Below are 15,900 nucleotides of genomic sequence, written 5' to 3'. Positions count from 1 at the left end.
AGCTGCTACATCATATGCAAAATAATGCAAATAAGTTGGTTGCTATATTGAACTAGGATTTTGGGTTAATGGATGAAGTACATGCCTAGGGTAAAGACCTGCAAGCGTTACAGTTAATAAAGGGTCAAAGGTATTGAATGTTAATGGATGTATATACAATAGATGAGTTAGATAATATAGATGATTGGATAGAGAAAATTGTGGATGGAAATAAAGTAATGGAAACATTACATGTGGATATTCATAAGCTCAAGGATCAAACCCAAAAGCAAACTTTGGAGGCAGAGAGACATTACAGTGATGCTTGCTTAGAAATTTTTGAAGATGATTCAAGGGATAAATTGAAGATTATAGAAGAAGTTGTTGGATAGTTTTAAAGGACTTTTGAAGAAGCTTCCATTGATGATATTAGATAGACATTTAAGACCGAAGAGGCATTGCTAGATTTGGACGTGAAATTGGGAGATTTGGAAAAACTTCCATCGAGGTGGGAAAATATAGGCAAAAAGTGAAGGACAAATATGAAGCTTTAGATTTTGTAGATACAACCCATGTCACAAATATTATAGAGAAATTTAATAGCAAATACCTAGACATAGCTCTAGTGTGAAGGGGAACAAAACCTAGAAGCTAGAATTTCAATTTTGACACTTGGTAAAATTTTGCATTTTTTGGACTCAGCTTCTGAGGTGCACTAGGTGTGCTAGGTGCACTAGGTGCATTGCATCCAAGGTGTGCTTCTTCTAAGGTATGCTAGAAGTTTTTGAATAAGTCAGAGGTGCACTGATAGTTAACTGTCAGTTCCAAATTTAGAGCTTTCGATGCACCAAAAATGCATTCTAACGGTAGTTTAACTCCTACAAACATCCAGTAAACATTGAGCTTCTATTTTTGACACCTCCAAAGACTCCTACATCATCTAATGGCTTTCTTCTTCTTATTTTCTCATGCTTTCTTTGTTTTAAGACATGTAAAGGCTCATGCATCCATTAAATGATAGAAATAAGGATGGAGTCCTGCTTAGCACTAGTTTGAGAGTCAGTTTGTACATAAATAGATTTGTTTTATTAGTTTAGAAGTATATGTTTTCATAGAGAGATCTCTCACTCTCAACACAAATTGAGGAGAAGATTTCTTATAAATTCAGAAATGTAATATGTATTCCAAACCATTATTTTGATGTAATAATATATGATATTGGTGCTCTCATTTGAAGTGTAGTTATTCTTGCCTAAGTGTGTTATTTTTTTGGATTCTTGTTCATGATAATAATGGAGCTAATGGTTTTGTTTTTTTGATTTGATTGTGAGATCTTTTAATTTTGGTGTTTGTTATAGTTTTACAAATTCTGCTAACATACCTAGTTTGAGAATAGATCACCCTATTGTTCCACCATAGCTTTTTGTCTCACATGAGCACACTTTTTATAGCCTTGTGATCTGATGAAAAGTGAAACATCTTACAGTTACTAAATTTCCATCAATGATTGCATCAATGGAATTAAGGAAGTGTTGCTTCTATTTTCATTGGTTACCTATTGATCTTTTCAAAGGATTAACTCACAAATGTGTTGTTTTTGTAGCTCATGTCCATTAGGGATTTACTTTTTAAGTCATTTTCTTAAACTTCTTGTTACCTTATCTTTATTTTTATTTTTACTAACCCATTGTTAAATTAGGAATTCATATAGTTGCATTGTTAGATTGCATTCATTTAAAAAATACAAAAATACAAAAATATTTTCTTTTGTGTGGTTTTTCCGTTTGAGATAACAAGAAGATTCAAAATCTTATCCGAAATTGGTTAGAACCAGCAAAGGCCTCCTCATGAACAAACACACTTATCTTCAATGGAGTGGATTCCAGTGGGTAGCAAGATCACCTAGAACCTTGGAGTTGATCCCATATCAAATTTTCAAGAGATGAGTTCGAAAGGATTCATCTCATTAAGCATCATGAAAATGACAGCTCAACATCTCCATCACTTGGGAAGCTTTCAGAAAATCTAAAGCCTCGTATTTATGCCTGACTGTTTTCCAATAATTATTGATACCCATTTGGGTTTCCACAAAATGGTCAATTCTACTATCAAGTTTTAACCATACCTCTTCAATCTTGATTTCTTGCCTAATATCTTCATTAGATGAAGCATCCTTGAAAGTCCTTCAAAATGTTCAACCAGTACCTTCACTGACTTGAGCATTGTATTTGAATCATCTTCAAAAATCTCAAGGGAAATAGAATCATAATAAATATCTGCATACAAAATTTTCTCTTAAGACTAGTCTTTTAAATTCTAAATATCTTCATGAAGTTCTTCCATGACCTCATTTCTAGCAGCTATCTTTTCAATCCAATCCTCAAGTTTTTCAATCTCATCTATTGTATACACTTTCGTGAGTGTACGATACCTTTGAAATTTTATTTTTTGGAGTGCTTGAAGGTATTTTACCCATGTATGTACCTCATCCATGAGCCCAAAATTTTGGTCTACTATAAATACCAATTTCTCCACACTAGAGTGAACATTATACAATAGGTTCAAATTAGCCTATATTATCTCTACACCTTTCTGCTCAAAATTGTCACACAATTGTTGACATGCTCCGAAAAATGAATCAACTTGGATACTCCCCTTATCTCTCCTTTCTAGTGTCACAGTGAGAGTAACCTCTGGTTCATCTTGATTAAATAGACCTACGATTCCATGTAGATAGCCTCTTAGTAGCTTTGTTCTCTTTGCACAAATTTATCAATTCATTCTCATTTACATCTAAATGCCTGAACAGCTCCTTGATGCCCATAGTGTTCATTACTCTAGTCATATCTACTGTAGGCTCTCCTAATAAGACTTCTTTAATCAAATATTTCTTATGAGTCTTATGAGTCAAATATTCAGTCTCGACATGTGGAGGAGGAATAACTATATGAGCAAGTAAGTCCTAATCTTTATACTTCATTATGAAGTTCAATTGTTGTGCATCACCTGTAGGTGGCTCAGGACTCTTGATAGCTTCTACTAGCACATCCATACTCTCCTCTTCATTCAAGTTTAGCTACCTCTTTTGTCAAACCATAACCTCCCTCTTCAACCAAGCTAGTACAATGCGCATAGGAGATATTTATTTGGTTGAAGAGGAGGTTTTCCCTATAGGCCCTTTTCCATTATCCCTACTTTTCAGAGTCTTCTCATTTAGCGAGAGATCTAGATTTGGTGTACCTTTATTTGTAGTATCCAAAGTTCTCACCTCTATATCCTAGGAAGTTTTCTAAGATTCTTTAGGTATCTATCCTTCCTACCATACTTCATTGGATGGCCTTTGTTCCGGCTCTTCTTCATACCCTTCTTGTTCTTCTTTGGTAACAAGAGGGAGAGGAGTTGTTGAGCCTTTGTCCAAAATGAAAAATGTTGAAATGATGGTGGTGAGGTACCCAAAGATCCTTATGGTAGAGGTGATATTTGGTTCCAATTCTCTCCCAAATGCCATTTCATAGGTGTATCTCATATTTTATCACCCACCATTTTAGTTCCTACTGGCATAAAGTTGAAAGTATATGTTCCTTGTCCCTCTTGCTCACCCATTTATTATTTTTTCTCATTCTCTAAAGTTGTAACCTCAATAGGTTGCCTAAGAATAGATGGCGGCATAATAGTGGAGCTTATGCTTTTCTCTTCTTGGGCAACCCTAGCTAAGCATGTCCTTTGATTCAAAGGGAGGTTGTCTTCTTCATCTTCTTCATCCACCTCAGGGATGGTTTTCGAGACTAGAGGAATAGGTATAACCTTTTTCTATATATTTTTTCTTCTAGTCCTTTTAACACTAGGTCCAACCCCAGCTTTCTTAGCAGGTAAAGGAGAGGCTTCTTCCTCTTGTATAGGTGGTGACACCTCTTGTGCTCCATACACTAGTTCTTGTTCTTTTTCTGATGGAAGCACTTGTGGAGTATCTTGAGCTTGAGTTGTTTCTTCATTTTGAGGATGTTGACTCTTAGGTGTTTGAGCTACCTCTTGAAATTGAGGTTCTTCAACTTCAGGCTTAGCTTGCTTTGGAGAATCTCATTTCCTTTTATTTTTCCCTTTGTCTTCCTTGAAGTACCCAACATCTCTGTCATTTTTATATATCATTTTTGGCCTAACTAGAGATTGGGCAAGGAATGTTGGCACTAACACTTTTGTGCCTTTACCCTTTACTAGGTGTGTTGTGGCTTGGAAGGTGACAGCCTATGGAATTGGGTCAAGTTTAAAAGACTTCTTGATCCAGTCTCTTGTCAACTGAATTATATGCCTAGCCTTGTGGTTTATATCTACATTTTCATCCATGTCCATCTTTGCATTCATGATTGATCTATCAAATATATTGTCATGATTGTATAAGGGATCTAAGACATCTTAAGTGTCTTGTTGGATAGCCTTCAATATGATCTTTATTTTCAAGGTGCGTCCTACTAGATATAGAGTCATCCTATAATAATCCCTTATTTGGATATCATAGTCATCTATTAAATTCATCCAATGATCTTCTATTGCATTTTCATGAACAAATTGCTTTCCTCCCAGATGTTGTACTCTGTCGATATTATCGAAATAAGGGCAAGGGGAGTTGTAATCCTCCAAGAGATATTGATCACATTCTACATGAAAGGTCATGATATCCTATTTCTTTTTTACTTCAAAAAGACCTATGGTAATGGGCCATACCCATGTCTTTTTATGTTATTTTTGTTAGTGTAAATAATTAATTATTATTACACTTTACTTAAGTTTACTTAGGTTAATGCGTTATTTTATTATTTATTAGGTTAGACACTTAGGAGTATGCATACTCATCTGAGTTATCTTGTTGACAACACAAGATTTAGCATCTCATTTTAGCACATGGTGTCTATAACACAAGAGTTTGCATATTTATCTGAGTTGTTATGTAGACAACATAGATGTTTGCACTCTAATTAAGCACATGGTGTCTACAACATCTTTTTATGTGACACGCCTATGTGAGCTTCATCACACTAATTTCTATGCTCAATGGAGGATAATCCACTCTTGGTGAACATGTGCTTAGTTGTGAGGCTTATCATTTTTCTAACTCCTAGTCAATTTAGACGCCTTTATATATAGGCACTCCTAGTGTGTATGTACATCAATTCAATTTCATATTGTTATTTTTATCATACTTTATTGGTCCATATTGTGCTAGTGCTTGAGCTTCTTGATCTTGGGTGATTTTTTTCTAAGGCAAATTCTTACATGGTATCATAGCTATACCAAATTCTTACATGGTATCAAAGCTGAGGGAGCTTCTCTTCACATAGCCATTGGAGACCAATTTTTGCTTCACCTCTTAGAGGACCATGATTCAAATTCAAAGTATTTACAGTTATTGGGAGTGTCTAGAGCCAAAGTGGACCTCACCATTACGTCTATAGGATTGATTTGGTGAATTTTAACTATAAGTTTGCCTACCTTGGGCCATAATCAAAGCTAAGGCAAATTTTTTTTTGCAAACTGAAACCCAAAGGCCCAATTTGCGAAATTGGTATGATCTCTTTAGATCTATGCAATTAATTTTTCAGATCTAAATATTTTTGCATCTCTGCATTTTTGCTTTTTGGATTTGAATTTTATTTCTAAAATTCTACCAAAAATTGGCCTTTTAGGCCAATAGAAGAGATTTTTTTTTCAAGACAAGATTGGAGCTTGTTGGTGCAAATCAGATATTGACATCATCTTCAGAAGGTCAAAAAAACCCAAAATTGACCTTTGTTTCATCAAAATTGGACATCTGAGGTGAAATCTAGAGTCAATTGATTTTTGGAGGTGCGATGGAAATGATTCAGGAAAAATAATTGTAGAGGTGATTTTCAAACAACGATATCTCTGTCATATGGACTCCTTTTTCTAAGCAATTTTTTTGTTTTGGGGTGGAATTTTGTGATCTACACATTGGTGTAGGATGTTTGAGATCTCTATTCCTAGATTTTTCTAAAAATTGCAAATCTCAATTTTTGCAACTTCAAAGGTTTTTTCAAGCTCATCTAGACACGCATTCAAGTTTCATTTTTTTTAAAGTGCATATTTTTTTATCTACTTTCTAGATCTGTAATCAGAATATAGGCTTTTGTGGATAGAAATACCACTTTCAAAAATAGGTCCTTTTTTGCATTGTATTGCTTTAATTAAAACTTAAAAATTGTTGAATATCTTAGCTACATTGCTAAGTACTAGATTTGAACTCCAAAATGAGGTTGTAAACAACAAAATCAAAAGCTCACTTTTGTCCATTTTGACAAGTGGCCTATTGTAAACACACTACATATAAAGTTCAAAAAGAATCACTTTTGGGGGCATTCTTTGATTAAGTGAAAAGGGGGGGTGTGTCTTGTGTTCTTGTGTCTCTCTTTCTCTTGTTCTCTTTTAATTCTTTGTATCATGGGTTCTCCTAAAACTCTACTTTTAACTTCACACAATAATACTACATGGAAAGATATTGTATGGAGTAGACTAATGGAAATAGGTTTAAATCTATATGTTGATGGAACAATTGTAAAACTCACTAATGCTAATGTACAAGTTGATTGGAAATTTAAAGACAACTAGGCTTTAGAAATTATTAGGAGTTGTGTTCATAGAGATCTCTTCTTCCACATTTCCATCTTTAAGGATGCCAAGGGTGCTTGGTAGAAACTTGAAGGTTTGTATTGTAAGGTGGATGATGAAAAGGGATTCCAAATTGAGGATGATCTACTTCTATTGTATCCTAAAAAAATTGACATAATTCAAGACTATGTCAACAAAGTCAATGAGTTGAGAACACTATTTAAGGATTGTGGTAGTCCCATGAAGCATGATATATTGATTCATTACATATTGAAGAGGCTACCTTCAAACTATGCATCTTTTTTTTCAAGTTACAACACTCACAGGTTGACCATGGGAAGTGCCTTCACTAATCCTACATTTGATGCATTTGTAGAAATGTTGATGTTGGAACAATCCAAGTTGATAGATATGGGAATTCTCAAGTCATCCAAGTCTACAACATTGGTGGCTAGTAATGAAAACCAATCAAATCAAGGTATGAAAAATTTCACCAATAGCAAGAAAAAGCAATGGAATCAAAAATCACAATTAGAGACAACAATCTTCCTCCTCATGTGCAACAAGGAAATTCTTCTTCTAACAAGAAGGATAAACTATTTTGTGCATATTGCAAGAAACTGAATCATGATCAACATCATTAGAAAACTAAGAGAATAAATGAGTTGGAACACTTACTTAGGAAGAAAAAAATCAATGTGCCAAATGCTACCAAGGATTCAAATCCATCCACTTCATAGGGAAAAGGGCAAGCATTTATGGCAAGTTCAAGTACTTCAGGGGAATAGATTCTTGACTCAAGTGGCTCATATCATATGGGCTATTCAAAAGGAAACTTTTCTTCATTGAAGCAATCTAAGGTACCTCACATATTTGTAGGGAATGATACACAAGTGGAAGTTGAAGGGAAAGGACAAGTTGAGATGGAAAATGGAGAGTTTAAAGATGTTCTCTACGTTCCTAACCTTAGCACTAATCTTCTTTCAATTTACCAAATCACTCACTATGGAGGTGGCAATAAAGTTGAGTTCCTTCCTAATTCAATAATGGTGCAAAATCTTAAGGATGATTCATTGGTTGTAGCGAATAAAGTCAATCATGACACAAGGCTTTATTCTTTCTCCCACTTTGTGCCTAAGCCTCCTTCATATGCCTTGTTAACACATTCTCAACCACAGAGTAAATTATGGCATGAGTGGTATGGACATCTTGCCTTCTACTATCTTCATCAACTTAGCTCAAAAAATATCTTCAAAGGTCTTGCTACAATCAAATTTTCTAAGGGTGAATGTGCAACATTTTTAATAGATATGCATCTAGAAGAGAAGTTTGTCAAAGGGAAGTTTTGGAGAGCATCAATTGTTCTTGAGTTGGTTCACACAGTTCTAGCAGGCTCCTTTGCAATGACATCGGTTAGCAAGGATCTCTATGTCCTCACTTTCATTGATGATTTTTCATGCTACACATGGGTCTACTTTCTTAATCACAAGAATGAAGTGTTTGATAAGTTTCCAGCCTTCAAAAGTCATGTTGAGAAGCAATCAACGAAAGCCATCAAAGTTCTTCATATGGACAATGAAAGTAGATATGTGAACTCAAGACTTAGAGACTGTTGTGAACTTGAGGGTATTGATCTTCAGAGTCCATTAGCATTTATTCCCCAAAATACAAGCATTGCAACAATGAGCATTAGAACTCTTAAGTCAATGGCAAGTTGCATGATTCAAGCTAAGTCTCTTGATCCATCACTTGAAATCAAACCTATAAAAAATGTCAATCACATATTTAATAGGTCTCCTCATAATGTCTTAGATGAAATGACTCATTTTGGGGCATGGTGTAGAAGAAAACCAATTGTGAAACACTTCAGAGTTTTTGGTTGTCCAACATGGGCACACATATCTTCATGGGAATGCTAGGCACCACCACCAAGGCGTTATACTTTCATTGGATATAAAGACAATGTTAAGGTATATAGACTTATGAATCCTAAGACTCATGAGATATTCATAGAGAGGAATGTTCACTTTGAGGAAAGTTCACCTAGCTTATCTTCTAATCCTCTCCATACTTCATACATTGTGGAAACTGATAGTGACAATAGCGATAGTGATTCAACAGGTTCAGATTTGGGAGATCTTATTGATAGATGGAGAACAAGGTTACTACATCAGCACATTCCATATGCATACATTGCTACAGTGATAGGTCCATGCAATTCAGTACAGTTGGGTACACCTTGTCTTCCAATTCCAGCATCAAGGGATGACTACATAACAGATATTTCAAGCTTGTTTGTGGAGTCCTACATAGCAGATTTGGAAGACATCATTGATGATATACATCTTCTCTTTGATGAAGAAGATCCTTCTTTAGTTGTTGTGAGGGAATACGCTGACCCTTTTGTCCATTCTCTACATGATCAGTCTTACCAAGTTGATATGATTGTGAGTCCTTATGTACAGAAGTTGTAGGAGGTCTCTTTATCATTTAAGGAGATAGATGGTTCTTTGGGATATGTTCTACATCCATCCTTGCTAGATATGACCTTGTTCTTTTTAGCAATATTGGAAGGGGCAACCGTCAGTATCAACATAGGGATAGTTGAGCAGGTTTCAAAGACATCATTCATCTTTAGGGTTCTTTCTACACATTAGGGAAGCATCTCATATGTACCTATGACATTGTTTCTTCCTAAAGGGAGGAACATTATTTAGCAATCAGGGATCAACTTCTACATTCATCTTGGAGCAGCTATCACTGATCGACATTCTACATTTCGGTGGGGGGGACTACCTTGTCTCTTTTCTACTTCGAGGGAGACTTTTTCCTCTTAGGGGGGTGGAGGTGCGCTCATGGAGGCTAGAGGGAGAATAATGAATAGAGGGGAAGGTGGTCCTAGGTATTTGTAGACCCAGGACCATAGGCACCTTTGGGATGTACACACCTACGCATGTGCACAAGTGTGCACCTCAAAAGGTGCACCTACGTACTAGTTCATCTAGCGCACTTGTGAACCCATGATAGGTGTGCTAGTGTACACCTTAACCCAAAAATCATCCTTTATCTTGAAATTTCTAAATTCTAAAAACTAGATTTTTGAATTGAAGGGCTAAGGCTTGACCTAGACTCCAAGTAGAATCCCAAAAATGACTCAGACCCCAGACTAGGGGTCTGGGAAAGCAAAAAAAGTTAGAAATAGATAATACTGAGAGGGGGGGGGGGGGGGGGGGTTGAATTAGTATTTTTAATCTTTTTTCCCACAACTGGATATTATTAATTACTTTACCACATGCATAAGAAAGTAAACCTATAATGCTGAATAGTATAAACAACCATACACAAAGAGAGATCATAACACCATATTTTGTTAATTAGGGAAACCCTGGCCAAGGGAAAACCCTAGTGGGGATGAAACCCACTAGATGATTGACTATATAAAGGATCCGGATAAGGATATTGATCCTATTAGGAGTCTATGAAGAATGTATAGTGTCTCAAGTCTTGTTAGGAGACTAGGCCTTGTTAGAAGCCTCAACCCTATTAGGAGTTTCTTCAACCCTATTAGGAGTTGGTGGATCAAATACAAATGTGTGCAAGAAGAGCCCACTACCCTAACATGCAATTATACAATAAGATATTCAAGAAATAAGTATACATACAATACTAAGATACTTGTTGTGCTTTGCAAATCTTCTGACTAACAATTCTTCATAGAAGAGTGACTGCACACATATCAATCTACATCATATTTGACATAAAAATGCTTCACATCATATATAATATTGCATTTACTTGTTACTCTCATTTCACAAGATCATATCAAGTTCACAATCATTGATTATTCCTTTCTCACACTTCACACTAACTTCATAAATGAAGTCCTTTACTTATACCAAAAATATTGGTAAATTCTTCCTTAGTTGGCTTACATAACAGCCTTGGAGTTGGCTCATTAAGAAATGGTAATTCAAAACAATAAATTAGGTTGTTTAACACATTCTGTTGATATGCTCTATTCTATAATATATCATCATTGCATTACTAATTCCTTCATAACTTGGACTCGGTTGATCATATGGACATGCGCACTGGTATACATCATCAATATGATGTCATGTGTCCCTATTTAACTGCACAAGAAAATATTCCAAGGGAATATTTTGCTATCATCAAATCTATCATGCTGATGTGATGTTGTCTAATACTTAGACAATTTTCCTTCACAAATGAACATGACTAATCTGCAAAAAAAATTGTTGCCATAAATCAAAACCATGTTACTTACCTTATTTGATTGATTGGACATATTTCCAACAAAAAATTTACTAGGGAGTCCTCATTTCTCCTGGAAATGGGGTGTGCATTGTGAAACCACAACACATATCACAATCAGCCCTTGCTTCATCTTCCACTACTAGTCGTTAGATACCTATTGCTCATCAAGTTTAGCAAACCGAAATCCCTATCCAAAGACAAGTTGTTGTAGCAAGTACATCAAATGCTGGTTGTTTTCAGAGAAGACCCATATACATGGAAAAGTATTAAAAAAATTCATTTATAGGCATCCCTGGGTTTCCACATCCTATTTCCAAAAAATCTTAGAGATAAGGTCATAAAATTTTCAGGAAATAATGTTGGGATTGGTGAAGAGCACATCAAATTTTTTGTTCAAATATTGATTGATTATGAAGCGGAGCATGACAATATGGTAATGACATTTTTTTTACATTCATTGATACAGTATGCAAGGGATTGGTTCAGGAGATTGCCTGATGATAGCATTAGTTCATGGAATGATCTGGAAAAACTCTTCAAAGAATAGTATGGAGATAATGCAAATGTTGGTTTCATGTTGAATGATTTCAACAATATTAAAAAGAGCCCAAATGAGTTCAAATTTAATTTTAGTGTGACATTTTAGAAAGGGATGTATTAAATTTTCCAAGTCATGAGGCTAAGGGAGGATGTTTTTCTTACTACTTACTTCAATGCATTTGACAGTAAAATGGCCTGTATCCTTAGAGACAAGGATCCTAGAACCTTAAGAGACGCTTACAAGATGGCTATGAATATTGAGAACAATAGGAAAGCCTCTAGTAACATGGGAAGAAGAGATGAATAAAAATGGTTCAATCCAAGATACAATAAGAAAGAAGGTGAAAAGCCTGCTACAGATAAGAAACCTGAAGAGGATATAATGGGTCAAGTTCTTAACCTACTTAAGAATATGAATCCACCAATATTTAACACAAATAAGCTCAATACTGGTGAGTAAGTTTCATTCAATAACAATTACAACAGGCAAAATAGAAAGCAAAATTTCCCTTATACAACCCAATGGAAGGATGAGAAGCCTATTGTTCTTCCTGTTAGAAATACTAGTGAGAAAAATACACATGATCCTTTACAAAAGAAATATATCAACATGGTTGATGACCTTCAGTGGTGTAAGTTCTATCAATTGCCTCATGCACCAAAGTATTGTATTGTTTCTTTATCATTTGTTTCTGATCGAAAAAATATGAAGAACAATATGGTTATGGTGGTGGAGTTGAAGATGTTGGATGCAACATGGTAGGTTAATATTCTGATAATGCTTATGAATGTGATGATAATGAATATGATGTTCATGATAGAAGATATTTTAGTAGTACAATATGGTAGCAAATCTTCTTAGATGAAGATGAGGAAGATGATACTACTTGCAATATGATGTCATCCAAAAATGAAGTAACCTTGAGAATTCCAACTAAGGAAGAGATTGATCAAATCACTGCAGACGTGGTTGCTCAAGTTTAGACCAGAGGCATGATGCATAAGGTTGAAGGTAATAAAATGTCTGGTGCTTTTATTAAGAAAATTGATCCAAAGAAAATAGAGATTAGTGAGCCAAAGGATAAGAGCAATATCAAGGTGAAAACTATTAATAAGACATGGGAATCCAAGAAAGAAGATGTTGCAAAAGGTCTTGAAATCCAAACTATTGATAGTAGAAAGAAAAAGAGATCATTAATGATCACCACTATGAGTGACAAACAAAAGGAGGTGAAAGGTATGTCTATTAACAATTTTTTTGTTCCTCCTATTGATATGTTTTCATTATTGTCACAACTCATACTAAAAGTTTCTCTATTAGTGTTGCTTAGAATCCCTAAGCATAAAAGAAAAGCCATAGCATGGGCCAAGGATGTAGATAGTAAGATTAGTTATGAATGTAATACAAATTAGACCCCTGATAAGCCTAAAAAGAAAATTGAAATTGAGGTTGTTGTGTTCCAAATTTCACCTTTGTATTTAGATGATTCTATAAACTAGTATTTAGAAAGTGTACATCCTTTCTTCCTAAGTATCATTGCAAATGGGAAAACATTAAAGAATTGTATGATTGACTCTGGAGCATCTAATACAGTTATGCCTTATGATGTAATGAAGGAATTAGGATTGAAAGTGGATAGCCCTCAAGGTAGATGTTGTGCTATGGATGAAAGGGATGTTACTATCATTGGGACCATAAATTCACTACCTTATAGATTACTTGCTTATACTAAAAAGGAGAAAACCATGAGTGTCCTAGTTGTAGACATCCCACCCTAGTATGGCATGTTACTATCTAGAAAATGGAGTGCATCAATGGTTGTAAGTCTGCAATGTGATTTTTCATATGCTACTTTTCAAATTAATGATAGGTTGGTAAAGGTGAATAGAGAGCCCAAGAGTATCTACATGATTGAGCAAGAAGTGGAAGATGACATGACATGCTTTGTAGATAATGATGTGAATGCTTTTAGGGCTGAAGTATTAGTTTTGAATAAAGATAAGATCAAGGTACCTATTACAAAGAAGCTGAATCAAAATCAGAAAATGATGATCTTTGGATGATGTACTTTGATGAAGTTTTCTACAAGGAGGGATCAGGGGCAAGTATTCTTTTGATTTCTCTAGAGGTTTGCACTTATAAGTTCTCTTTTACTATAAGTTTTCCATGTACAAACAACATAGTGGAGTATGAATCTTTGTTGCTAGGATTGAGATTAGCTCATAAACATGGAATCAAATGCTTATATGTTATTGGTGATTCTAAGCTAATTATTTCTCAAGTCAGAGGATTTTATGTTTCAAAGAATAAAAGTTTGAAGCAATATAGAAATGTTGTTTGGGACATGATTGAATGTTTTGATGCTTTTGGAATAGTCTAGAAAGATAGGAGTAACAGTAAGATGGTAGACCTATTACCAAATATTTATATTAAACTTGATGATGTAAATTTTGTTGGTTTATCAAAAAGAGAAGTGCAAATTAGACCTTTAGTCACTGATAACATCCAATGTTTGCAAGTCTTTGAAGAAGACAGAGATATAATAAGATTCCTAAATTATGAAGACCAATTTTAGGGACAATAAATTGATTGTGCAGCTTATGTTGAGAATTTTGATGGTAAGGAAATTGTCTTTGGATAGGAGGTTGTATAATTAAAAAACAACAAGATCCCAAAAGGGTTGGTTGTGCTAGAAACTATCTTTGACAATCATGATAGGTCTAAAGTAGAAAACAAATAGTCTACTGCTAAGGATCTAGAAGAAGTAAATCTAGGGACTAATGAAGCACCTAAGAAGGTGTACATTGGTAAATAATTATCTCCTAAGGTTAGGCAAGAATTGATTAGTTTATTAAGAAAATATAGACATGTGTTTCTTTGGTCATATGATGATTTAAAGGCTTATAGAGAAGATTTATTTCAACATGAAGTTCCTTCGAAGGATGGTGCAAAGCCTTTTAGAAAGAAGAAAAGACCAATCAATCCTACTCTTACACCCAAGATGCAGGAAGAGTTGATAAAGATAAGAGATGTTAGGATTATCAAGCCTATTAGGCATTCATCTTGGGTGTCAAATTTGGTTTCAGTTTGGAAGAAAAATGGAGATATCAGATTATGCGTTTACTTCAAAAATTTGATTATATCATCATTGAAAGATAACTATGGATTGCTAAACATGGAGGCCATGTTGTGGAGAGTCACTGGATTAGAACTCATGTCCATGATGGATGAATTCTTTGGCTATAACTAGGTAGTTGTAAAAGAGTCAAAATAGTATAAAATTGCATTTACAATACTTTGAGGTACTTATGTTTATAGTAGAATGTCATTTGGATTAACAAATATTGGTGCTACTTTTTAAAGGGTTATGGATGTAAGTTTTGCTGATATCATTGACAAATTTTTAGTAGTATACTAGGATGACTTGACAACTTAATCAAAAGATGAGAATGATCATTGCATGCACCTTGAGAAGTTATTCATCAGAGCTTTAAAATTTGGAATATCTTTGAACCCTAGAAAATGTGCTATAGATAAAATTTAGAAGCCAAAGAATGTAAAAGGTATCCAATCATTTTTTGGGAAGATAAACTTTCTTAGAAGATTTGTCACCAACTTTGTTGAGATAAGTAGGCCCATTTCTAATATGTTGAAGAAGGGTTCAAAGATCAAATGGGATGAAGAACCAAGCATGGTGTTTCATAAGATAAAATAATCTATCAACGATACACACATTTTAAGAGCTCCAAATTATTCAAAGCCTATGCACATTTTTTCTTTTGCCTCAATTGACACAGTTGTTGCTATTTTATTGCAAAAGAATGAGGATGGTTTTGAATAACCAATTGCATTTTTTAGTAAGTTTTTGCAAGAATTTAATATTGATATTTAAATTACCAATTTGGTTAGAGGTCAAGGCCTTGCTAAGTTAATGGCAAAGGCTAACCTTGAAGAAAATCAGATTAATGAACTTGATAATAGTTGTAGAAGTGATCTATGTGATATAGACACTTTTGATTGGTACAAAGTTATAATCTTCTACCTAAAACATATGAAGTTTCCATCAAGATTAACTAAAAATCAAAAGAGGGCTCTAAAGTCGCAAGCCATCAGATATATAATTGTCAGAGGTCAGTTATGGTGGAGAAACATGGAAGGTGTTCTTTTGAAATGTGTAAATGAAGAAGAATCAAAGAAGATCTTGAGTGACATACATGAAGGAGTGTGTGGGGGTCATTATATGGAAAAAACAACAACCCATTAAATCCTTAGTTTTGGATTTTGGTGACCTACATTGTTCAAATATGCACAAGAGTTGGTTTAAAAATATGATGCATGTTAGAGATTTAGTGGAAAATTAAAGTTTTCTAGAAATCTACCCTTGAGGCTAGTGGAGGTGCAAGAACCTTTCTAGCAATGGGGTATTGATTTCATTGGTGAAATCTCAAATAAATCTAGTGCAAGACATTCTTAGATTCTTGTTG

Source organism: Cupressus sempervirens, chromosome 2 (assembly GCF_028749045.1).
Source record: "Cupressus sempervirens isolate cs-2001-9-10 chromosome 2, ASM2874904v1, whole genome shotgun sequence".
In the NCBI taxonomy this organism is placed as follows: domain Eukaryota; kingdom Viridiplantae; phylum Streptophyta; class Pinopsida; order Cupressales; family Cupressaceae; genus Cupressus; species Cupressus sempervirens.
Note: the sequence above shows the minus strand (reverse complement) of the source record.